The sequence below is a fragment of the Anomalospiza imberbis genome, chromosome 2 (assembly GCF_031753505.1).
Source record: "Anomalospiza imberbis isolate Cuckoo-Finch-1a 21T00152 chromosome 2, ASM3175350v1, whole genome shotgun sequence".
Lineage (NCBI taxonomy): Eukaryota > Metazoa > Chordata > Aves > Passeriformes > Viduidae > Anomalospiza > Anomalospiza imberbis.
Genome location: NC_089682.1, coordinates 113666231 through 113691497, shown reverse-complemented (window position 1 = coordinate 113691497; position 25267 = coordinate 113666231). Strand labels below are relative to the sequence as shown.

The following is a 25267-nucleotide window of genomic DNA, read 5'->3' as shown; positions in this document are numbered from 1 at the left end:
TTAAAAGGCTTCAGTAACCCACAATTGAACATTGCAGGTACATACTGAGAACAGGTCTGTTTTTCCCCCAGTTTTGTACTCGTTCATTTGAGCACTCTTACAACGATGCCTGCATTTTCCCCCAAAGGTGTCTGCTTTTCACATCTTCTAACCTTCATAAATTCTTAATGTTTTACTATACTTTTTGTGGTGGAAATGTTATTGGTTAGATAATAAGAAAAAAACCCCAGTTCTACCATGTAATGTGCATTTTTTGCACCTTATGAGAATATTGAATAGACTTCATTATTTTTTTCAATACAAGTCTGAATTCTACCATTTGATTACCTGAACCAAAAGCATTTCAATTTGCCATCCATCACCCTGACCAGTGTAAAATGCTGAATATTCAGATTAAATTGGAACTTTTTTTCTATGAATAAGGAATTTGATTCAATTCTATAATATACAGTGTCTCTGGGGAGAGGAAATTGAGCTGAAGGTCGCTGAAGGCAAGTGAGAAAATTGTATTATCCAAATACAAAATTCTTTTTCTTATCATCAAAACCTGAAATACAGCCATGGGGAATAAGGGGGTCAAGAGAGAATTCAATTAGAGATGAAAATGGAAAAGGTGCATTTTTCAACTTACCTTTCATTTCTCCAAACAAGTGGCAGCAGTGAGCTGTATAGGGACAATGAAATATTTGTCAAGCATTTTTTTTTAAAAACCTTAAAAAACTTTTTTTTTTTTTTTTAAGTATAAATCAGGAAACATTCTCAATCGGAGACAGTAACATTCTCTCAAAGGAGACAGTGAAAGTCCACATGAACCTGGAATGGCCAATTTTTCATAGCCTTAACTGTTGCAGTTTTAGCTTGTTCATCAGTGGTGGGGAGAGGTACTGAATATCTAATTATGACAATTTGTATGGATAAAATTGTCTTGTTTAGAAAGACTTCTCAAACATTTGTAATCAGTTTTCTCTCTAAGTCAGTTTGTGATAACAATTTCTGCCCTTTTCCTTCCTTAACTCCTAATTTTAAATGATAAATGTTCAAAATCATTGTAAAAGTGTGATGGTGTTATGCCATAAAGATGCATAATTTTCTCTTTATTTTGAAGTTTCTCTTTATTTGTTTTAGTGTAGATACCAAGCACTTATGACACAAGCCAGATCTTGCCCGATGTGAAACACTGATCTTGCACCTGTGAAACACTAACAATTACAGATACAGGTGGTGATTTAGCCAAGAGCTGCTGTGCTTGCTCAGTTCTCAGCTGCATGACTGGGATCACTGCACTGTGTCTGCAGGGCAGGAGGTCTTGATAAAGGCCTCTGAGCTAATGTTGAAGATAATGGTAGAGGAAAGATTTCCAGTGAGATCCTGGAATGCTAATTTATCAACTTAAGCTCACTCTGTAAATTACAGAGTGATTTATAAAATCAGCTTGAGATATCTCAGCAGTTCTTATTCTATGTCTTTACTTGTTAGTTTAGTTTTCAGTCATTTCCTAAATATTTATTCTTTCCAAGAAAAAGTCACTATGATATTTACAGAAACCTTTCTTTATTTGGTAAGGGATAATCTTTAATAATTTATCTTTAAATATCCATTTATGGTCTTTCCAGTTAGAATAGATGGTGTCACATATAGCCAAACATTCAAATATATTTTCATTCTAAGGACCCTTTCATTCATATTACAACCACCAGTTCTGAACTTGGGTTTTCTCCAGTGTTGGCTAAAACTTAGTGAAGTTTTTATCATATTCTATAAAAAGAAATGACCTGGAAAGAAAATCTTCAAACTCAGTGTAATAATTCAAATCTGATAATTGCCTTTTTGGTGTATTTGTAATACTGTATAATTATTAAGTTGTGAATGCCCTACTTCTGGAAGTGTTCAAGGCCAGGTTGGATGGAGCTCTGAGTAACCTGGTCTAGTAAAAGGTGTCCCTGCCCATGGTAGGGGTTTTGGAACAAGATGGTCTTCCAGGTCCCTTTCAACTCAAGCCATTCTATGATTCTATGATTAAAAGCATACTATATTGACTATGAAGCTATTCTGCTCTTCAACAAAACAGTCTCCTTTTAAAAATCTGAACTGAGCAAGCCCAGCCTTGGTTCTTTAGTGGTGCAAGGATTGTATATACAGATGCACAATGAAGCCTTTTACCTCTTTGTGAGCACCTGCAGTTGGTATTGTTTGGAAGTGGAAACGACGCATTACCCACCACATCTCAGAACACATGACAGAGTTCAGAGTGATGAATTGTTTTCTCACAAATTCAAAGGTCTTTAAAACAAATGTCCATTCTCTGAACATTCTCTAAATTATCCTTTTCTTGTTACATGGGAGAGAAATTTCAATCTCTGTTTTTTTTTAATGTAAACCAAAATTATGTTTCAATTTTTTTGCCCTGTTTCATCTAAAACATAATAGACTATGTTATAGACACAGAAATGAGCTGGAGTGAGAATTCATTTTCTGTACATTTTTTTTAAGATTTTCTTATGAGCTGGTCTGCATTTTAAAGTGCCAGAACACCTCTATAAGCCTAGTACCAAATAGATTCACTGGCTTTCAGTGGAAGTGAAAGGGCTCTTCTGTTCAGATTGGATTGCAAGATTGGGGTCTTTGTAAAATAAAATGCCTACTAGATAGATCAGGACTGTCTGTATGTTACTTATATAATGCGATATGAATAATTTTGTTTAAGTGACAGAGAGTTTTATATTTTATATCTAATGAAATAAAGCTTACTCTAATTTTAGTTTCAGCCTGTCACAGGAACAAGAATTTCATCTGCAGTTGCTGAATTTTTCAAAGTGAAGGAAAAAGGACATTACACAGGTAAGATTATTCAGTCTAGTTCTGTTTGAATCTACTGAACTTCCTTCTATTTGACAAAATGTAAAATTAATGTTTTTGGAATCTGGGGACTTCAATAACCTAAGAAAATTAAAAAATAAAGGGAATTTTACTGAATTGATATAGGTTGCTAGAAGAAAATCAGCCTCTGGTAAAGGGAAGGGAAGAAAAATGATAAAGAGAAATCACATTGACAGAAAGCTCAAACATTATGGAAAACAAGTAGGTCAAAAGAGATGTTCAAAACAATATACCTTTGGAGTATATGTTATCAAAAGCATCACTAATTCTTTAGGCACAATGACACCTGAGATCAAGCAAATGCTAATTTGTAGCTAACCATTAAACAGTTACTTGGGTGATGGGAACAAAAGAATATATATAGTGCAGAAAATGAAACCAAGATTATTCAAATGAAAAGGTATTATACGAAAATAATAGAAAAGTAAATATAAAATGCACTTGATTTTTCAAAATAAACTAAAACCTCAATGTTTGGGCATCAAGTTCTTTTGGATTGATCTTCTGTAGAAATTTGATTATTAAATCCTAAGATATGGGAAAGGAAACTAAAACCAATGTCAACCACCTGGACTGTAGAGAGGAGCTTCCTTTTTTTAACTGACTTTTATGGACTGCTGGAGAATGAAGCAAAATAGAAGTTACGCAGTAAAGTGGCAGTTGGCCAGAAGCAAGATGTATCAGCAAACCTTCACTTCCCCTCAGAAGTATCGCTTTAAAAACAGATAGGTTGGAAGATGTAGGCAACAACAGAGGAAAAGTGACAGGGCTCACCCCCAGACTGGGGTGACCCCGAAAGATGGAAAAATCTCTCCTCCAACCCGTGCCTTCAAAGAAAGGCTCAGTAGTCTTCAGTCATCCGGTCTCAAGGTAGTTTATTGTATGTTATCTAAAAGATTTCTCCCTGAACTGCTGCAGTTCGTTCAGCAGTCAGGCAAGGGCACACTGACCTCCCAGGGGGCTGGTGCCTTCTTTTATATCATACATTAAGTGTTAAATGTTTATGGTTTTTCCCCAATTCCCATCACCTATATTGAATAGTGACTTTCTACTCTAAACCAATCTGTGAGTGCCAACATCACCAAGAACATGGAGGTTAGGAAGGAGAAAGAAAGAGGACAGGGCACATCCAAATCCCTCCATCTTAGAACTTCTGACCCCCATGTACAAAACTCAGACCCCTCTGTACAAGGCCTAAAACCCCCCTGTACAGCACTCAAAAACTCTTCCTCTCACTTTCTGACTACTTCTACTATAATATCTAAACTTTTGTGATTTCTTGTTCTTCCTGCAAGGTTGGTAAATTGTTCCATGGATCAGGTTCAAAGCCACAGGGGTTTCCGGCTGCATGCCAGGGTCTCAAATGCTTTTGACCTGGGCCTGGAACATCCAAGAGTGTCCAAGGGACATTCTGGGTTCCGACAGAAAAGAGTTTTATGAAGGCTCTAAGCATGATTTGCAAGATGTTTTAAGATAAATGCTGGAGATCTTCAGCTCAGGTTTTCTCAGTGAGAGTTGAGGCTGGGTACCAATTTGTACTTGCAAGGCCAAACTATTGATGTAAAAGGCCACATGTATTTATTTGTTACCTTAATGCAGATAGATAATTTAAATGGGAAAACACTGCTTCAAACTGCAGCCTAATGGCTGCTCTGTAGTAAAGTGAAGGAGCTGTGTTGACTAGGCAAGAGACTGACCTACTTAATTGAATACCTTTGGGAAGAATTTTTAAGTATCAAAACCCTTTTCTACACAGTGTTAGGGTTGTGATATTAGGCATTCAATAGTCAGCAGCTCCCACTGGGTAGGGTGGTAAGCTCTGCTCAGCCCTCCTGTTTTTCACCATGTGGAAAAGGTTACACAGGTGGAGCAGGAGACAAGTGCTTTACTAGACCAACATGTCTGGATGGAACTGCCTGTCCCCAAGGTTCTGGGCATCATTAGAGACAAGTTGCTTGTTCAATAGCTTTTGAACATTCTGCATCTGCTTTTGAACATTCTACATCTGCTTTTGAACATTCTACATCATGAACTACAGCTCAGGGGATGAGCCAGGCTCCTTAGAGCTACTCCAACTCTAGTCTTTGTCCTCTGAGACTATGTTGCTCCTGGAGAAGGGAGAGAATGGAGGGATAAAAGTACAAAAAGAAGTCACTTTCCCTCATATGACCTCTGCTGGACTCCCATAAAATAAGCATCAATACTTAAGAGGACAGGACTACCCTTTCTAATGCAGTTCTTTAATCTGCTTTTGTTTTATCTGTGGTGAATTTAGATAAGCTGGATATTTAGGAAATTCCACAAAGAGTAGAAGAGATATTTTTGGAGAAGGACACTTGGAACTCACTTGAGTAGGTGAAAATTTTTTATGACTGCTGGAATATGTGATACAAATCTGCTTTTCCTCTGAAAATTTCAACTTTAGCAGCTTACAGATACTGTTGGTTTTGTGGGCCAGGATATGCTGACCAAAGGAACCATTCCAGCTCCCCTTCATATAGCTGGAATAGATGTCTTTAAGCGTTTTTAACTGCCTTAGCGAGCAGTATGCAGTTGTACAGTCCTTGGGCATAGAGGAATTTCTTAGCCACATGTCAACACCACAATTTCTGAACAGTTGAGTTTAGTGCAAATGGTGTAGAGCATTACAGAATACCTGGTGGAGAAAGAGCCTGCCCAGGTGATTGTGATGTGATTGTACTCTGGTAAGAGGAATGCATGTTATCTCAGTATATTTTGGATCAGAGTCTAAATGAGATTTGAATACCTTGAGATACCAATGACTTCAGCAATACTTAATGTTTTGACCAGTAGGATATTGCTTTACCAAGACAGAGAGGCATAGTAGAAGACAATTTTACTCAGTAAAATATAAGTGGAATAAAGGCAGGCAGAAGCTGCCAGAACTGGGAGGCCATACTTCATGGACTGCTTTCATCTATTTAACAGAAATTTGCACAATGGCAACCCCCTTCCAGGGAAATATGTTAACATGAATATGATTGTGTTTCTTTTATTTATAAGAATAACCCTCTTTTCTTTCAGCTGCAGACCCATTATTGCAACAGTAAACAAGAAAAGAGGGATCAATTTTAAACTGATAAACAGTGAACATTTTCACTGGGTAGAATAAGTTATGTTGAGATTACATGCTGAGAGCAGATCAGGAGAAAGCCAGCACTTGTTTTTATTGAGTTTTTCTAATGAAAAGTAAACTCACAAAGCCGTGTTTATTAGTTTTTTTTTAATAACAACAAATTGGGTACTGTGGTATGCACATATACATATTGACAGTTAAATCAGAACTTGTTCTCCCCCATGCATGAATATGTAAACATGTACTAACAATTTTACATGCAGAAACAGCTGAAAAGCCCAGAGAGAGTCAGGCTCCAGCAGAGCTTTTCCTGTTTACTTTGTTGACTGTTGGATCATGGGCTTATTAAAATACAACTATAATTTGGTAAAGCTCTCAAGTAGAATTTGTCCAAGAGGTTGCTTTGCACAAATTCACAGTCTAATGGTTAGTTTGCCATTGGGAAGAAAGAAATGCACATAAAAAGATAAAACCGATCATATAATTGGGTTACATGAGTGTATTGCAGAACAGTCTGTTTTAGAAAAGATACCAGATCGGTAGATACAGAATTTCAACACTAAATTATTTCTTTTGATACCCATCTCTTACAAAAAGAAAAGAATCATCCCTTTTTTTCTTTTCTGCTTTACAAGCAAATAAGAACCAAAGCAGAATCCTCTTTAGGCCATACCTTTTATTTACCACAGTCTAATTGCCAAAGACAGAATTCAGCTGAGAATAATACATATGCATGATGATGGACTTGTCATCCTTGCCTAGTGGGAAGAGAGGTTCTGAATGGGGAAAGTGAAAGCGTAAAATTAGGCACCAGCTGAAAACTCTTTGAATTTTGAACTCCAGGTGATGATGTACAGGATAGGACTTTGAAAGCATCCTCTTTGGACATGAGAAGTGGGGAAAACTAGAAAACCTAAAGTAGATCAAACCCATACTGGTGGGTCCATAGTCAAGTACAAAAGCTTGTACTTGTGGGCAAGGTACTGATAGATGTAGAAGGCAGAAGCCTATTAAGCTTTGGAAAACTCTTTCTTGTATTCTCTAATGACCATGCTGCTGTCTGATGCAGAAAGAACATGAAAATTATATTGCTAGAGATGTGTGCAGGGACTCCTCAATGGTAACTCTGTGCAGTTCATCAAGTAAAGCCTCCCTTCTTGCCATTCCCAAAGGCTGAAACACAGTTACTTGAATGGGCTTTTATATAAACAGAACATAAAACACCCATCAGCATGTATGCTACTGATATAATTTTAAGTATTTTGCTTAAAAATACATAACTGTGAATATTGAACTCCTTAGACAACTCCTCTGAAGATGAATAAGGAAACTTCAAATTCATCTGTTCTAAATAACTTGAGAGGTAAAGGAGCTGTGTATGTTACCTCTACCAGTTCCTCTTCATTCTGTAGAAACAAGATTAAATACTTGCAGCCATATTGAAGAAGTGAAGCACTAGAGTCTCTAAAGGCCTCACAGGTGAATTTTATTTTGAAAAAGTATGAGAAAATTCTTCTCCATTTTCCAGGAGTCTTCATTTAACACTTGGAGACTTGTATTAACCTCGCTTATGATCTTGACCTCAGTTGCAAGACAGCTCTTCCAAATCCTGATGCAAAGAAAAATATAGAGAATCTCCCATTACTGGTACAGCTAAAGAACCTTTTTTGTTCCCCTACACTGTAGGAGCTGGTGTTATGTGCTTATCCTGTCTTTCAGGAAATGGGAATGATGTGAATGTGCTAAAGGGAAAGGTCTTTCTTTCTTCTTCTCCTCTTTGGCACCTGCACGTGCCAGAGGCTGTGCACATACTGTATGTGCCATGCTGCAGTGCCTCTAGGTCACATTTGTTGAGATACATTATGTCATCAGCACTACAGAATTCCTGAAAATTTACTGGGGATATTAGATTTGCTTTTTCTGAAGTGAAGCTTATAAACTGCATCACTAGCTATTAGGAGAAGACATGCAGTATATTTGTAGCTGTAAGTTAAGAAAAATCTGTATATATCTATATTTTCACTGAAGGAGGAATTACCTCTCTCCTCCTCATCAAATCCAATGCATCAGATAAATACCTCTCTTTCCTCTTAAATGATAATGACATAGTACAAATACTCTCCTATCATATAAAAAGATATGTGCCTGCCTCTCTTTTTCCTTGTAATGTTTCATCACCTCTTTCATTCACTTAAAATATGTAGTGATTTCAAAATCACAAGAGAATTTGTGATGGGTTAGGCAGCATTAAAATGAGCAATTCCAATCTAGTGCTTTAATTATTTTCTCTTTTAATAGAAATTTCAGCCTTGAGCTACTTGTGAGGCAGTACTGTGTGTATCTTCATTACTGACTGATCATTTTGTTGGGTTTTCAAGGTAGTTGAAACAACAATGTATTTATGGCAAATCAGGTCAATGATATGTTGGAGATACATAAAACTGTCTTAAAAAACATTAATAAAAGACTTCTTTCCCAGTAACTAGTGGTATCTATATTTCTTACAGCAGAATATTCCTTGCTCTGAATGTCTAAATAAAACCCATGACTCTGCAGAGGAGTGATTTTTGAATGCTGCATCAGTCTGGACTATTTATTCTCTCAAAGTGCAATACTGTCTAGGTGGTCTACTGAAAAAGCATTTTCCTTTCCTTTTACACTATTTCATAATATAGCTTTAAAAGGGAGTATTACAATATTCTTGCAACATAACTGTTCCCTATAATGCAGTGCATATGAAGTGCAGTCCAAATAGATACCATGAAACAAGAAGTCCATTTTCCATGTGGCAAAACTTACTGTCACAGTGGGTTTAGTTGTAGAATTTTGAGTAGAAGTGTTGTTATGTATATCTGTCTCACAAGCAAAGGAGCAAGTTTTCTTATTCCTAGGCCTTGTACAAGTGAATGTAATATTTAGCAAAGGTAATTTTATATTTGTATGAACAGAAAACTTTTTCATGACCACTTGGTTCACATAAAACAAAGATGTGCATTATGGCATCTCAGCACTGTCTTGTCTTAGCATGAGGCCCTGGGAGGTATGTAAGAGAGCAAAGGGGAAAAGAGTTGGACAAAGATACATGAAAAATTATAAACTGCATGTCTATGTGTCCAGAAGTTATTGCAAAGCTAACACCCCTAACACCCCCTAATATCATGTAATTATATTAGTATCTATTGATTTTTGTGATAGAGAGAATGCCAGAGGAATAGTTCATGGAAAATGAAGAAAAAACAAGACAAAAAAAATAACATATTTAAAAGCAACCTTGCTTTTATAGAGGTGATAGAGTGAGGAGGAAAATTAAAGATGCTGCAGTCCTTACCCTTAAATGTGGTAGAAATTTACTATCTTTTCATTCTCATACATACATTGCACATAGCAAATACCATACCGAACCTCCTTTTTCCCTCTTTTGAACTCCAAACAGGGTTTTACACTAATAGACTCAAGACTTTGTTGAAGGTAAGAGGCAGAGAAGTCCTAAAAAGCCCTAACACTAGTGTGCTGTATTGCAAGAATACAGCTCTGTTGGTATCTTGTTTTCCTGTGGATTGCATTTGCTGAAGAAGGGGGCAGGAAACACATGATCGGTGTTTGAAATGCAAACATGGCACACATTGGATTCCCACAGTGTCCACCTGGGTCTGAAAGATTTGGGAAATTTGGGTGGTATTTGTATACCCGTGCTTCCACAAACACATCCAGAATGGATCCGCCTACGTTATCCACACTGGTTTTTGCCAAGACCCTCGGTTGAAACCCAGTTCAGAAATATTGCCTGCCTGTAAAAGTAAAACTACTCCAGAGCTGATAGCCACTGGTTCAGCAAAACCAGTTCATTGTTCATTTCAAAATAAGAAATTTCCAGAACTATGTACCTCTGCCTGTAATGCAGCTGATTTCTCTACCACTGACATCACTTACTGTCCTTTTTCGCTTTTGCTTATTATCCTCTGCAGTATCAGACTATAGCCCTGTAGTTTGTCAAACTTTTACATTTTCTACCCTATTTACCATCTTATATGAGCAATGATCTGTTTGGTTTGGGTCCCCAAGGGCTGTGGCTAATGGTGCTTATGTGTCATTCAGTCAGTCTTCCTCCCTTGCTGGAAACACTTTTCTCTTCATGCTCATAGAAATGCACATATATTTAATAAATAGTCAAGTGCAATTAATTCTAAATCATATATGGGGCTTCATTTCTTCAGTTATCTTTCTGTTTAGAAATATCTTCAACAGGGATTATTTGATACTTTGTTTTTTTCATATTTTTCCTCTCAGTATTATACCCCCAATTTCCTCTTTCAGATGCTCATTTAAACTTTAAAAATATGGGGTGACATGCAGGAGGTGATCAGATAACAATACATTAGTATGGCACAGCTCTGCATACTTGGTAGTCTTCATACTTAGTTCCAGTTAGTATATTTTCTGTTGGAAGTCATACCCAGGTGACGCTTTAATGAAAGGAATTCTCTTGCAACAGCTGTAAACAAATAAACAAAAGGTGCCAATAATAAATCATTGAGATGATCTCACATGTTAGCTAAATGTTTATCTTTTTTTCCCCACTTAGACTGTCATGAAGAAGAGAAATAACATAATAGATTGTAGAACATTGCAGAGGACAACATGTACAAGCAGTTTAGTTATGTTTTCCTACAGTCCTTCTTTCTGCTGCACTTCTATGCAAGTAGTTTGATCTCAAGCAGAGAAAAAAGTAATTTTGTCAGCTCCTGTGGACCAAATTCCAGCCTCAAGCCAACTTGTGCCTCTTTGAGCCGGGGTTCATGTGGTCTGAATCAAGGATGGCAGAAGCAGCAGCCTCCTCTTCCTGTTTCTGACCAAAAGATGAATGGATGTGGTGCCAGATGAAAGGCAATGCTGAATCTAATGGAATTAGTTTATGGGGCAAGCCCCACCCAAAAGAATTTTATTTGTCTCCCAGCTACAAATGAAATTCATTTGTTTTGTACTTCCTGACAGATTCAAATGTGTCAAAACATTAGGGTCATGAAGGTGGGTGGTTTGCATTGACAGCTGTGGTTTTTTGTGGCACACTGGTTTAAATCAGCAGATTTCAAACAGATTTTGTATTGAAGTTTAGGACAGAGTTGAACCCAATTTTCATGAAGAGAGTTGTGGTGTGTGAACAGATTTATATGGCTGGTCAGTAGCTGGAAGCAAGGCCATTAATGTTTGAATGTCTCTGGATGTTATCTGGGAAACTGAAAAAGCAATTAAGAATTTAGAGAGACATTTAAGGGACAAAAATTAAATCAAATACAAAATAAAGGCTTAGAGAATTCAGTGACACAAGGCAAGAAGACTGAAGAAATGTTTGAGGAGAAAGCTGCAGTAGAGTGGGAAAATACTGTTTAGAGAACATGAGAATTAAACTGAATAAAGTTGAGATCAGCCAGACAACTCCAAGCCCTTCATCTTTAAAGCAGTTATAGGTTAAGGGTGCAAGTGCTAGGCATTTTTCCTGTATCAACAAGAGATGCAATCCTTTAAATTTGGCAGAGGTAAAGATGTGCTAATTAAATGCATGCCTTGCATCAGCTGAAGAGTGTGAACTTGATCTTAACAGCTCTTTGTAATTTTTCAGATGAGAATCTTACCTTCTCTTGCAAAGGCCAGTATTGTAAAATGCAGGTGAACCCAGTGAGAAGAAACGATGATGTCTGACTCCAGTTCAGAAGGCTGAATGATTTCTTTATTATAACTATGCTATAATACATTAATATACTATATAAAGGAAGATACTAAAACTACAAACCTACTTGTTCTAACTACTATATTTAACTAACAAACAACTTGTGACCTGCTCTCCAGAGTCTAGACACAAGTAGATTTGATTGGCCCTTAGGCTCAAACAATTTTCACCAGAATCCAATCAAGCAATCACTCCAAGTAAACAATTCTCCAAACACATTCCACATAAGAAAAACAAGTAGCAGAAATAGAAATTGTTTTCTCTTTCTTTCTCTCTGTGCACCTCTATGAAAAATGCTGAGAGAGAGAGAAATGTATTTACCACAGGCCAGCTGCCAGAATTATGTTATCCCTTCTTAGGGATAACATTAGGACATTTAAATGAACTGTCTGTGAAAATGGTAACATAATGTATAAGGACAAGGAGTAAAGCTGGATATATTGTTGGTATTTGCATGTCAAATGCAAACTGGACATTTGGTATCGCATGGGATTTCTAGCATATCAATAAACTACAAGATGAAAGGGAAACACAAGACTGATGGTTGAGTTGGATACACCTATTCATAAGTGATGTTTGTGTAATAGCTAGTGGCAAGGAGCTAATATGTATTTATTTTGCTTATTTGTGTTTGTACATATAACTACAGTTTGTTTTGTTGACAAATACTGCTAAAAGCTGTGGTATTTTACCTCTGATTTTTAGGTTCCAATAAGGTGCAAGAACTAGATCTTTAAGGGCAACTCAAAATACACTTTTTCTCTGGGGATATTAATTATCCAGATTTATGATGTATATAATTTATAAAAGTACATATGTATGAAATGCTTTAACTACACTGTTCATGGAAATTTGTAATTATAGCATACAATGAGTACCTAAGTTCTTGAATGCTATGCTCCCATTTTTGATATTGAAAACATTTTGTTTAAGGAAAACTTCTTTTATAATAAATCTGATGAACTCATTATAGCAACTTTACTTAGTCTCCATAACATTTATAAATGCATTTACATTACAGGTTTTTTTTTATATTGGGATGTTATGGTACATTACATTCAGCTATCTAGGTCAAATCTTATTAGTTATTTATATTTAATAGGTTTAAAAAGAGTTTGAGCGTTTGGTGTGTACATTTTTCCTGAGGTAACAAGCTGAATGGCAGTGCAGATACCAGGTGGGTCTACTGGTTGTCATGGTGCTCAGTGCAAAGGAGCAGAGCTATCTCAGCCCCATGCTGAGGGAATTAAAAATGAAAATGAGAAAGATTAGGTAATGTAATGTTGACTTTTCTTGTAATTTCTACTTTATCTGAGAAAAAAAATGCAATATTTTTAATGAGAAAAAAATATCTCTCAGATACTCTCAGTTGAGCATGAGATGTCAGCATTTTGTGTGACAGCTTATTTCTAGCTTGACCGCATTTCTGTTTATAAACCATCACTAGAGGTTTAGACTGGAAGGAGATGATGCTGCAGATGATATGTGCACACTGCCTATAGTGATACTGTAGAAACTAGACAGATTTAACTCAGATATGGAAATAAGATTACTTCTATACTCTGTGGCGTTTTACTCTCTGTCTGACCCCCTTCTGTGACTTGCCTCACACCAGCACAACCACCCAAAGCATCTCCAGAAGCTGCTCCCACACTGCAGCTGGTGTTGTGTGGCATGTGTAGTATTTGTGGGGCTCCAGCCCCCTCACCTTCCTGCTGCTGCTCAGCCCTGGGTGCAGCTCAAACCACACACTGCCCTCTGCATGCGCACTGTTTTCCTGCCCCTTATTTATGACGTGCAGTTAAAGGAACCTCAGATGATATTCACTAATTTTTAGTAATCCCTCAAGAGACACTTACGCGTATCATGAAGGGAAGAGTAGTTTTGGGCTTAATCTCCAGTGGTCTGCGGTGGGGAAACGTGGAGATCTGGCTGTTTGCAGATCACATATCCTGTGGAAGCTTTTGTCAGCATGAAAGCCTTTTTTTTTTAAATAGCTGGGGACCACTGCCAAAGAGTAGGTATAACCTAAGCATAGATGCCATGCTGAAGGCACCCAGATAGAAATCAGGTGCCAGTCCAGAAGCTGGCAAATTCCACAAATTCCAGGTGCCAGTCCAGAAGCTGGCAAATTCCAGAAGCTTCAACTTCCACAAATTTTCTATTTTGTCTGCTGGCCCTGGTCTCATTTTTTGGATAATATCTGCTGTCCAAAACACCAGTTCTCCCATATATGTAGGGATTGCTGTCTTGATATCAGGTCATAGAACAAATAGAGAATAAGTGGGCTAATCTGGGAGTGCTCAAACTTTTAAAGATCTTCATATGGCTGAGAGCCACCTGCTCCTTTCCTGCTCTGTGCCCAGCACCTCATCCCCAGAGGGTACCATCCTGGTCACTAGACTCCAGATATTTAGTAGCCTGTGGACAGCGGATTAGGGTCAAAAAAAATGGAAACAGTAATCTTGGTGGTTTGTCTACAATACTCTCATAGTCTCAATCTGCTCTGCAGTACAAGAGAATAAAAATGTTAACAAGTGTTCAACTCATCTCCAAATTATCAGCAGCATGATCCTACAGGATTTCCTTTTCCCCAGGTACATTTGCAAATATGTATTTACATTTACTGGCTAGAAGTTAGTGACAAAAATGATCTGAAATGAAATTGTGAAATGTGTTCCTTAGAACAGTCAGCATCATAGGGGAAACAGAGTAAGCTGAGAGCAATCCATCCAGGATGCTGCCAGGCCAGGCTGCAGAAGGATGACAATCTGTATTCATTAAAGATATTTAATAATTTTCTAAAAAAATAAATGTAAAAAATAAGTCAGGAAATATGAATGTTATTATTGATTAAGCTTTTGAAGAGGAATTTTTCTCAATAAAAGAAAACATATTTCTACTCAGTCTTTTTCTTGTGTTTTCATTAAGCAATTTAATATGTCTGAATCTTACTTTATGTTGTATTTCCTCTTTATTACTTTATATTACATCTCTGTGTTCAAAGATTGAATGATATAATGCCTGGCTAGAAAGAAAGTATGCCTTCTGTTCAAACGTATAATAATTTCTGACCAACTTTACTGTTTTTATTGGGGAAAAAGTTATTAAAAAGCCCATAAGGTGTATTTGTTTTCTTTTTGATCAGAGACTTTGGTACTCACGTTTTTCTATTTCCTATCCAGAAATAAAAAGGTGCTCTGTCTGTTCTGTAAAGGCCCTCTGTTGCACTGTTAAATCAATGGGAAATTTGCCCCTAACTTTGATGGGAATGCTACCAGACCCTATATTTATAGCAGAGGGCAGTATTCATCTTGGTGTAATGGAAAAGATGTACATTTCAAATATCCAGCAGTCATTCTTGCTTGGTTTTTCTAACCAGTCAAAATGCATGTATCAGTGCTTCCTCAAGACAAATTAAAAAAAAAAAATCAATATCAGTTTTGCAGAACACCAGATTTCTAAAGAAAACAGATTTCCAAATGTATTTTTTCTTACCATATATTTTTCTTGCAGAGGTATTGCTGTGGTAATGACTATTTAAAAAAAGAATAAAAAGAGACAAATGCTCTGAGAAAATGTTCTTTAAGCCAACCTAGGACAAATAAAATCTCCAAAGAAAAATCCCTCTTGCTTAAGACTCTTCTCTGCTGGATTGTGCACAGTAGCGGCAGAATGTGTCTTGCTTGTGCCATTCTGCCACAGCAAATGTGTGTGTTTCCTCAGATATCTCTGACACCTTGATCATCCGTATTTTTAATCAGTGCAGGGCAAACCTTAGAGTCAAAAAGATGACTTTCCACCAAATTCTTTGGGATTTTGCATGAAACAGACCATAAAATATGATGGAAGATTTGCTTCTGAGAGATGTTCCTGCACAGGAAATGGAGTTTCTTAAGACTGGGGCTACTTCGTGTTTCAAAATAACTTATTTTATTGAAAGTACAATAAAAAACCGTGGTCTTTTGATAAAATCTTTTCCTCTAATCTATTTAAAGTCAAGGTATTTTTATGTTTAAAATCTGGATATCATAATAGCAGGAAGAGCCCAGCAAGAATAGAGACAGATATGGTGGCACCTAGGAGTGACAAACAAGAAGCCTGCAAATACTAATGTGGAGGTTTAGAGTTGCAAGAAAAGCTGTAGCATGTGAACTAATTATCAGTCTTCTGTGGTATCTTCAGAACACCTATGGGACCTTCTAAACACAGTTTAAGTACATGAATGAAAGGTTGTCCATACTGGCATGCAATGAAGGGAGGCAGGTGCTGAACATTTAGCATAGAATTCAATGAAAAATTTGCTGTAGATTTCAACAGGAATTGAATGTATGTCTTTAAAAGTAAGCTTATATGACTGTTGCAGAGGGTATCACCTTATAAAACAGCGTCTGTATAGAAAAGTACAATACCCTGTTAAAAATATGTATTAATGGTTTGGAAAGCTGGAGAGATTCCCTCATCCACAATCATGATCCTTCACTGAAAGAGGTATTAACAAATGTAACAATGTCTAGTCAAATTTATGGATTTTCATGCTAAACACATATTTTATAGAGTTAAGCATACTTTTTATTTCTGTAAGAGAATGAGATGATAGAAGACATTCTGTGACTCTTTCAGCAAGGAACAGAAAAATCTGCATCTATTCCTAATTAAAAAGAAAAAAAAATGGATTTGGATTGAAAAGGAAGTTCATGCTTCTTCTGACCTCTGTTCCAGGAAGAATTCTAGAAAGTTGCTTTGCAAATTCAGTAATTTGCTTGTCTTTGGGTGGAGAATAAAATCCCACTTCAGTTCAGCAAAGCAGCTAAGCCTGTACTGGAGTCCTGTTAAGAATTTGTGAGGTATCATTGCTGGAATTGAACTAAAACGATGAAGTTACATAAACCATTACCCTCAACCAAACATCATCTAAAGTGTTTAACTAACAACATCTCCAAAAATACAAATGCACTTCTGCTTGGAAGAAGTGTTTTTCCATTTGTTGCTATCACAAACTGGAAAATTATGAAACAGATGGTCTTTGAGCTATGAAATCGCCTATTAAAACCCAGTCTCTAGTAGGTACTCTGATTTAGACTTGGCTATCCTGCTTGGGGAGAGTTTAATGGTGGGGATGTGAGAGAGACTAGTTCCTGGGCTGTTTTATTTAGGAGTTGAGGCAGGACAGAATAGGATGGTTTTCCTGGTCCTAGAAACAGTGCAAATGGGGCAAGAGGTCATTTGCATTGTAGAAAATAATCTGTATGTAATTTACATAAACACATTTGTTGAGGTTGTTATGATTAAGGAGCCAAATTCTTCCATTTGCTACAAAATGAAAACCCACAGATACTGGGAATTGTCTAATATTTTTGCTCCTTGCTTGTTGCTGGAAGAGAGAGTCTTTGTCATCAAATAGTTGGGAAATTGCACTACCTGTGGCTGCTGCTCTGCCCTGCAGCAAGGCTGCATCCCTCACAGGTCCCCTGGGAGCAGAGGTCTCATGTTGTCCCTGTCCTGTGCCACCTGGCAGCCCATGTGACTACCAAGTGTCATACAAAGCAAGTGAATTTAGAAACTTGCTGTGTGTAAATAGCTTCCTGATGGCTTACCCCAGTAAGTGATACTGCAAAACTTCTGAGAGGTCCCAGAGCACACATTAGGCACAAGTACCTGCTTCTGTGTGAGCTGCTTTGCCTTGCTGGTAACGGCCTGTGCCAGAGGGTTGGTGTTTTATTGGTGGTTAAAGCTCAGTTGTGGAAACTCACTTAATTTCCTTGAGAGGAGAGCAAGAAGCATGAGAATGCAGTAGGTCGGGCAGGAGACCTCCCCCAGCACGGAAGGAATCATGTACTGCACTGTGCATTCAACAGCCTTTCTCTTTATTATTTTTCAAAGTTAAATACAATTATTTTTGAAGAAAACACCAGGGGAAAGTGTGAGCTGAACAGTTTAGGAACACTTACAAACACGCTACAAAAATCACTTGGTTACTTAGAGGAATGGATATAACCACACCAACAAAGCTGCTGTAATCCATACTAGGATAAAAATACATGTAAAGCTCTACTTTCCCAGTTAATAAGATGACAACGACATCACAGGGCAGCCTTGTTACAAATAAACTGATAAGTAAATGACAATCCATACTGGTAAATGGTATTCTTGACATGAGATGATTTCAATACAATCCAAGTGAAATTCAAGAATATAGACAAGGAAAGTGAAGCACAGATTGTTGAATGATGTACTCAAGGTCATTGAGGAAACGTTGTCAAAACTGGCAGTCAAATTTAGGGAGGCAAATATTTCTTAATAATTTCAACTACTCACAGCTAAGAAGTTATGGGTTTCCTTGAAGTTAGTTACAATAGATTTGAAGATTTTGGATTTAAAAAACAATGCTAAGACCAGCTGGCTTCAGGCAATTCCTTGTGTTTAATTGTCAGTTCATTTAACCCTTTCTTACACCTCCTTTATGAACCTCCATTCAATTTGTAAGGAAAAAATGCCTTTCCAAATAGAAAATATCAGTGCCTTATTTGGAAAATGAGGATACAAGGTGTTGATGTTTCTGAAAAAATATTGAGAAGTGTTTTGACATTTCTGACATTCCCTCTTCATTTTTTTTTTGTGTTTAAAACAGTCTGTAAGAGTTGATTTGACTTGACAAATACTCTCACTCCTTAGAAGATCAGTTTATGCCAAATTTACTGTTTAATGATGCTATTTCCTGCAGATCTATGGCTATGCAGCCTTATTTAACATAGTTAACAAAAGTTAACTATAAGACAACACAAGTTAACCATTGTACTTTCATTTAGTATGTCTGTCTTAAAGCCTTAGATCCTTGGAGCAAGTGTCTGTGCAAGAGAACCTATTTTCATTTACAGAAGCAGAGTGATTTTTTAAGTCTTTGGAATGAAACACTTAAACATGGGATGTAAGTATATTTGATTCTATGGTCTCTAAAGACCAGAATGCAAACATCTCATGTTGTTACTATTTCAAGACCTTGCCATTTTTAGATAGAAAACTAATTTCTAGAAGTCATGAAAAAGTTTTATGAAGCTGGGGTTTGTCATCATACAATTGAAGGGTTGAGCTGGACTTTGACCGAGGTAACAAATCAGTAGAGAAAAGGAAAGGCAATGCCACACTCATCAAAATAAAAGGAGATTTTCACTTTCTCAGTGCACTCTGGATCGTTGCCCTGAAAGTTTTTATGTGTGAGTTTATTTTATGCATAACCGAGGCCCTAATAAGTTTCCCTGTAAGAGGTTTTTAACCAGCTCCAGAGGTTAAAAAGAGCTGACTTAAGAGTTGACTCTACATGGTACCTTTGTAGCAGCGTTTCCCTCATAGCCCATCATGCCCTGGGTGTTCAGTCCTGCAAGCACATGATGTCAGAAAGAGGGTACCTGATACCTGAAATTATTCCTAGCAGCTATTACATTAGTATGTTTGGTATAGTCTTTATTGTGTCTTCTAGAAAGAATTTTCATGGGTGCTTTCCTGACTTATATTGCACAATACACTTTTCCAGGAGTAACTGGAAACACGCAGATATGCACACCACCCCTGCTTTTCTTATGAGATCATTACTGTTGTTATTGTTTTATGGTGGTTTCTTATAAGCTCCCCCAGGCACACTAGCTTATTAATTTTATTTCTGTAGTCCTAAGTTCTTAATTTTATGATTTTTGGCCCTTATTCAAAAAGGTACTTAAGGAAAATCTTTAGTGAAGTTTCTGCAGAAATATACTGAATGAGAGTAATTTTTAGGTGAAAGGAAAAGAGATAGGAAAAATGTGACTCTTATAATTCTGTGTCTCTGTGCCTTACAAGAATCTCAGCTGTGTATACAAATAACCTTATTTTTTTAGCGATACCACAGCAGTATAGGCTAGAGCTGTCTCGATGCTGCAATGTAAGAACTTGAAAGAAATTTGGTTACACTAATCTTGCATTTGACAATGTCTGCTGGCCTCTTAAACTGTGGCTTGTCAATTACATTGTATTTGTTAATGTCTGGGTTTGGGGCTAAGTAATGTGTAATGCAATATTAATGTAAAGAGGTATTATTATTCATTATCTATTTGTATCTTCTCTCATTAAATTTTATCATCTAATCAAGAAGGACAAATGTCTGACTATTGATCTAAGGTAGGAATCACCCAGTGTGAATTACAAATGTCAAATATTCAAAGTAAATGGCAAACCACCTCCTCTTTGTTCAAGCTGTTTGCAGCAATTTATGAACAAAAACATCAGTAGGAATAAGAGCTGGTTCATAACCAAGGAAATATGCTTATGTATCAGATACTTTATTTGTAATTAGAATTGAGTTTGAAGGGACCCATAAGGATCATCGAACCCAACTCCCTGTTCTTTGCAGGACTTCCTAAGACTAGAACATATGATCAATTCTGCAGGAGACGTGGTTTTGGGGATTATTAGAAGATACATAGCTGTGGAATGTGTTATTTCACTAGAAGGGCCTGGCTCAAATCTTCTCCATGCCTCAGAGGGACCAGATTAATCTGTGAGCTCTGCATTAAGAACAAATCCCTTTGAGCATACTGAACAGCAAATGCAGCCCAAGGGACGTTCACATCCTTCACAGTCAGGACCAATCTCCAGTTAGTAACAAACTGCTGAGATCCCTCCTTTACATATACTTAGCTGAAGCCTGGAAATTCATTAGAACAAAACTTCCATGAGGCTGTCTCATGCCTCCCTGATATATCAAGAGAAAAATAGTGCACTAACCATTAGGATCTAAATCTATGCCAAGCATTCCCTTCAAAGATACTTAATTTATCAGAACAATAGAAAACTTATTGCAGAGTAGGGAATAAAATGAAGCAACATCGTGATTTCCGTGGCCATACCAGTCTGGGATTCCTAAATAGAAAGCCCTGTTCCATTTTCTTTCATTAGCAGGGTGACATTACATAGCAGAGGAGGGAAACTCCATCAGCAATACAGAACACCTGCCCTACACCATTCATGTGAGACATGGCAGCCAACAAGATCTTGCTCTGTGGAAGAATATAGGTTCCTAAAGAACGCTTAAAGGAGAGTTATTTTGCATTCCCACAGTGCAGGGGAAATGACAGAACAAGTGTAGAGAGCTTCACTGCATCCATGGCCAGTATTAATGTCACCTGTGGTTCTGCTTCTTCTCTGCCATTACTTCTCAGTCTTCTCATAACTAAGATATTGCTGAGCATTAGGTTGGTCCATAAGATTGTAATTCTTGTGCTGTTACAGCAGTTAAAACCGAAGTTATCTAGTAGTGTGTCTTAAATGATAACATTATAGCAGAGAAGCTGTGTTGCAGGGCTACCATCCTCACTAGTTAAGGCTAGGAGCTGAGAATGGGCACACTCAAGCCAGGCCCCTGCTCTGTCATGAGCTGGGCAGGGCACCGAATGTGGAAGAAATGTTTGTGTGAACAGCTTATGCTGAAATGCTTTTGGTTTCTGGACATCATCCCTGGACAGCTGAGGCAGCCTTGTGGGGTACCACAGGCTTCCCTGACATGCATCACTACAGCACAATCATCAGCATCATCCGTATGTATAAAACTTGTGCTTATTCAAGGAGTATTTTTGCTAGGATCATCTTGCCATCTATGAAGTGGAGACAATTAATCATATTATCTCTTGTAGAGGGTGTTATTATCCTTGATTAAGTACTGTTCTCAAAGTGCAGAGCTGGGCTGCCCAGCTCTGGGACTGGTGCTTCCTGCCTGGCCCTGAAGTCCTTGCAGAACATGATCTATCTCCATCCATCTGTTGTCTCCTGCACAGTACCTAAGGAAGGCCAGTGTCTTTCTGTGCAGTGCCTAGCACAGGAGTTTCTTGTTCAAGACTGCTTGCTTTTGTGGCAGTGAGTACTGGTAGCAGCAACCATATGATAATACAGGTCTAGAAACCTAAAAAATTATAGGTGTTTCTAATAATAATAAAGGTCTAGATACACATAAAAAAATTACCCCTTCTTTTGCACTTTTCTTCTCTATAAACCTGAGCTACAAACACAGGTAGATGAATGAGTTGTCACCCCTTGGTTTTGATTTTTTGGTCAAGCCTTTCTGATGAGAAGATAATAAATTTTTCATAAAGAAAGAGTGCTGTCAAACTTTAGAACGTGTTCTAGTTCTGAATATTTTGGTCTCTTGTTTGTAATTCCCCATGTTTCAGACCTCAATTAACTGTCTTGCAGAGCCAGCATTGTTAATTCACACCAAGATATTGCTTCTCTTATTTCTTCACTGATTAGCTAATGTAGCTTAATTTCAGTGAGGGGTATGCATGTTAAATGGCCTGCTGCAATCAAAATGCTTTTTAGTTTTGAAGTTTCTTTAATGCTGTTACAAATGTGTTCTTTGTGATAAAATGTATTTATACTACTGAAAATCCCTTCCTGTAGATCATTTCATTTGTGCAAATTGCAAAAATATAAGTGTAAATAAATTGTGGAACACTGCCATTTGTCATGAGTTGTGAAAGCCGTAAAAAGAGAATTCACTGGAGAACTGGATGGTTCAGGAGAAGGATAATAGGTAATGGAGAACACAGGATTTCACAACCAGGACATCTGCACAAGTCCAACCCAAAGGTCTAGTCCAGCAAACATTAATATCTCTCCCACAGCAATCCACAAAAGCAAACAAAATATCAGAATGTGCAAGACATCGAATATAAAACAATCTGGATAAACAGTGTAACCATCTGCCCAGAAAAAATCCCAACAAAAAATTACCAATAACAGCAACATAGCTGAAAAACCTCCTTCTTGGTGCAGGCTAGATGTTATTTTTCATGCCTGCTTTTTCTTACACAGACCCTTTATAGGTGAGCTATGGTTACTCTGGCACAGTGCTGCAGGCCAAACCTGACTGTAAGAGTCATGAGCTGTCTTCAAAAGGGCTGGTTAAATCTGTGTGATTGTGAACAGAAAGAAAAGAGCTGCTTCTTGGGTGTACAAACACCTGTTTCCCTGGGCAGATAGAGCTTTATCTATGGGAGAGGATGCAGGGGGTCTGTGTTGCAGGACAAGGGCACAGACAGGGCTGTGCATCTTCCCTTCCCCCAAGCCTTACTCTTCCCTGTCTCCGGACACCAGAATGATTGAAGAGCAATAACAGCATCTGTGTCTACACTCCTCACTTCCAGTCAGCATCTGGCCCCAAAGGTCTTGTACAATTTTCCCTAAGGCTCATCCTTCAGTGCTTGCTCAATCTGCTTGCTCTTTCCTGTTTTCCCTCTTCTTCTCCTTGGACTTCTTTTTCAGATCTCTTTCATATTATTTCATATTATCCTTCAGAAAAGTAAAAGATACCAGAGTACTCCAGACTGTATGCTTTGGCTGGAGGCACAGGAAAATTGAAAACTACTGGTTTTCTCTGAACATACTGGTCAGTACTTTAGCTTGGCAAACTGTTTAATGCCACTGTGCTCTTTCTGTCTGGCTCTGTCAATAGTGGATTGATTCTAAAAAAATCATTTAATCAACTATTTTATGGGCAGTTTTATGTTAGAATGAGGTGGACGCTTAGAATTGTGGCTCTTAAACAAGCTTGTGGTTTTTTAATCATGCTCAAACCAGTTCTCATATTCATCTAGTAATGATTTTGTCCTTTTCCTTCCATTTACTTCTGTTCTCTGAACATCTGGAAGTTCCTGTGAAGGAAAAAAAAATAAGTTTATTGCTTAATCTGTTTCCAAGTTAGTATTTGACTTCATGCATTCTTATCCAAGTAAAATGCATTCCTAAAAAAAAGAGTGGAATAGCATCGGATAGTTCCTAATGTGATGTGTTAGGGACTAGTATGTTTTCCTTTGCACCTTGACAGAAGACTCTGGCTTTTCTCTAACTTTCAGCTCATGATTTTTACCTTCCACTATTCAGGAAGTAGGATAAGTTTAAGGGGGGCTATGCATCTTCTGAGATAGTTTCTAGGCGCATTTTATTTTCAATGTGTGCAGGAGGATAAAAGTCACAATGTATGTCCGAGTCTTCCATTATTATGGTGAAAGACCTTGAAAGTTTCCTTGAACATTTGGCTGGTTTGGAGAGCTGGCTAAGAGAAAATTCCGTGGCAGGAATTTGCAGTGCGTAGATTGGTCTCCAGTATTTTGGAATGCAAGTTAAGTGGTTGCCACTAGATGACAGTATAATCTACTGATACGATACCTAAATCAGCATTTCAATGCATTATAATACTGAACTTGTTCTTTGCACGAGCAGTTTGTTAGATTTATTTCGCTGGATCCAGTCAGAACCCACTGGAATTCAGCAAAATGTGAAATTATCTGCTTTAATTTTTTCCACCCTAAGTGCTATTAGCTGGAAGGGCAAAAATATTATCCACAAGTCCTGGGCAAGTGCTTGAGGAAAAAAAACCTGCAAGAAATAGACATTCCTAATTACTTGGATGCAATTAATTTCTGAATCTCTCTCTGAGCTCCTGGTAATGCTGCCTGGCATCTCTAGTAGTTATTTTCGCTGAGTGTTGTCCTCCTGGCTTGATGGTGCTTTTCTCAGGTATCACTGTCTGAAGGAGAGGAAGAAGTGGTGAATCAGGTCCCTTTTAACTAGCTGCAGTACAGATAAGATTCATGTCAAGGAAACACTGGCAAACTGGTGTAAAAAGACACCGAAAGTATACTACTGTTTTTAACCCAACCTGAGTCATGAGTATGTTCTCTCTTGCTCTTATTTAATGACTTGTTTCTTGAAGAGTTAAAGAAAAAGTGTTTCATGTGAAGTTGGACTTCTTGGATAAACAGAAGCAGTGTATTCACCTCACTTGTTTCTCTAGCTTGTGCTCTGCAAAAATATTGGATAATATATAAAAAAAAGAAGATAATTAAAGAAATCTTTTTTGCACTCTTTTAATATGTATGTTTACCTTTCTCAGTTGCAGCTTTGAAATTGCATTGTTTTTTCCAAAATATATTGAGCTGGGACTTAATGCAATGAATATGAGTTTGTTTGTGACACAGAAGCAGCCTTGCTGTTACTGATGTGGTTGGGACAGTCACCTGTGGGTTAGTTTGCCTTCTGCTACACAACTTTTACACAAAGCATTGCTTCAAAAGCCAAGGGACTTCTGGAGTTTACTTAATTACTGCATCTTTGTAAATATCTGACATTTGTTTCTAGGCTGCTCAGTGCTGTGAAAAAACGAAGTGCTCTATCACAAGAGTCAGCTGTCACGCAGGTTTTCACTGTATCATAAAAAGCAACAGAGAGTCAAGCCACCCAAATACTACAAAATAAACACAAGATTTTTTTTGCACTTTATAATTTCAGGTTTGTTCCGGAATTGTGCAATAAAGAGCAGTGAATAGCTGAGAAGTGTCACATGCAAATCCTCTGAGGGGAATGAGAGTTAGTAGTACAATAAAACAGTCTAGGCAGTCTCCAGGAAGAGCTTCCATTTCCTAACATGGTCTTTTGGAAGTCTACCTTTGCCTTCCAAAGGTAACCTTTAAAATTTGCCATATGATGTGATACTGATAACGGCAGTCTCCTGTGAGACCATTTTTGGATCCAAGTCCTAGCCT

General features: G+C 37.6%; 1 long non-coding RNA gene across 4 annotated transcripts in view; it reads left to right on the top strand.

Moving 5' to 3' along the window:
- Positions 1-25267, top strand: part of LOC137469669 (uncharacterized) — a 92066-nt gene that overhangs the window by 9847 nt on the left and 56952 nt on the right. The window contains exons 3-4 of one of the 4 annotated variants that reach the window (XR_010996636.1): positions 2766-2838; positions 6818-11617. This is a non-coding gene — a long non-coding RNA (uncharacterized lncRNA). Of the gene's footprint in view, positions 1-2765; positions 2839-4915; positions 5390-5691; positions 5848-6817; positions 11618-25267 lie in introns of those variants that run through there. The other 3 variants (XR_010996637.1, XR_010996638.1, XR_010996635.1) reach the window with 3 other exon arrangements.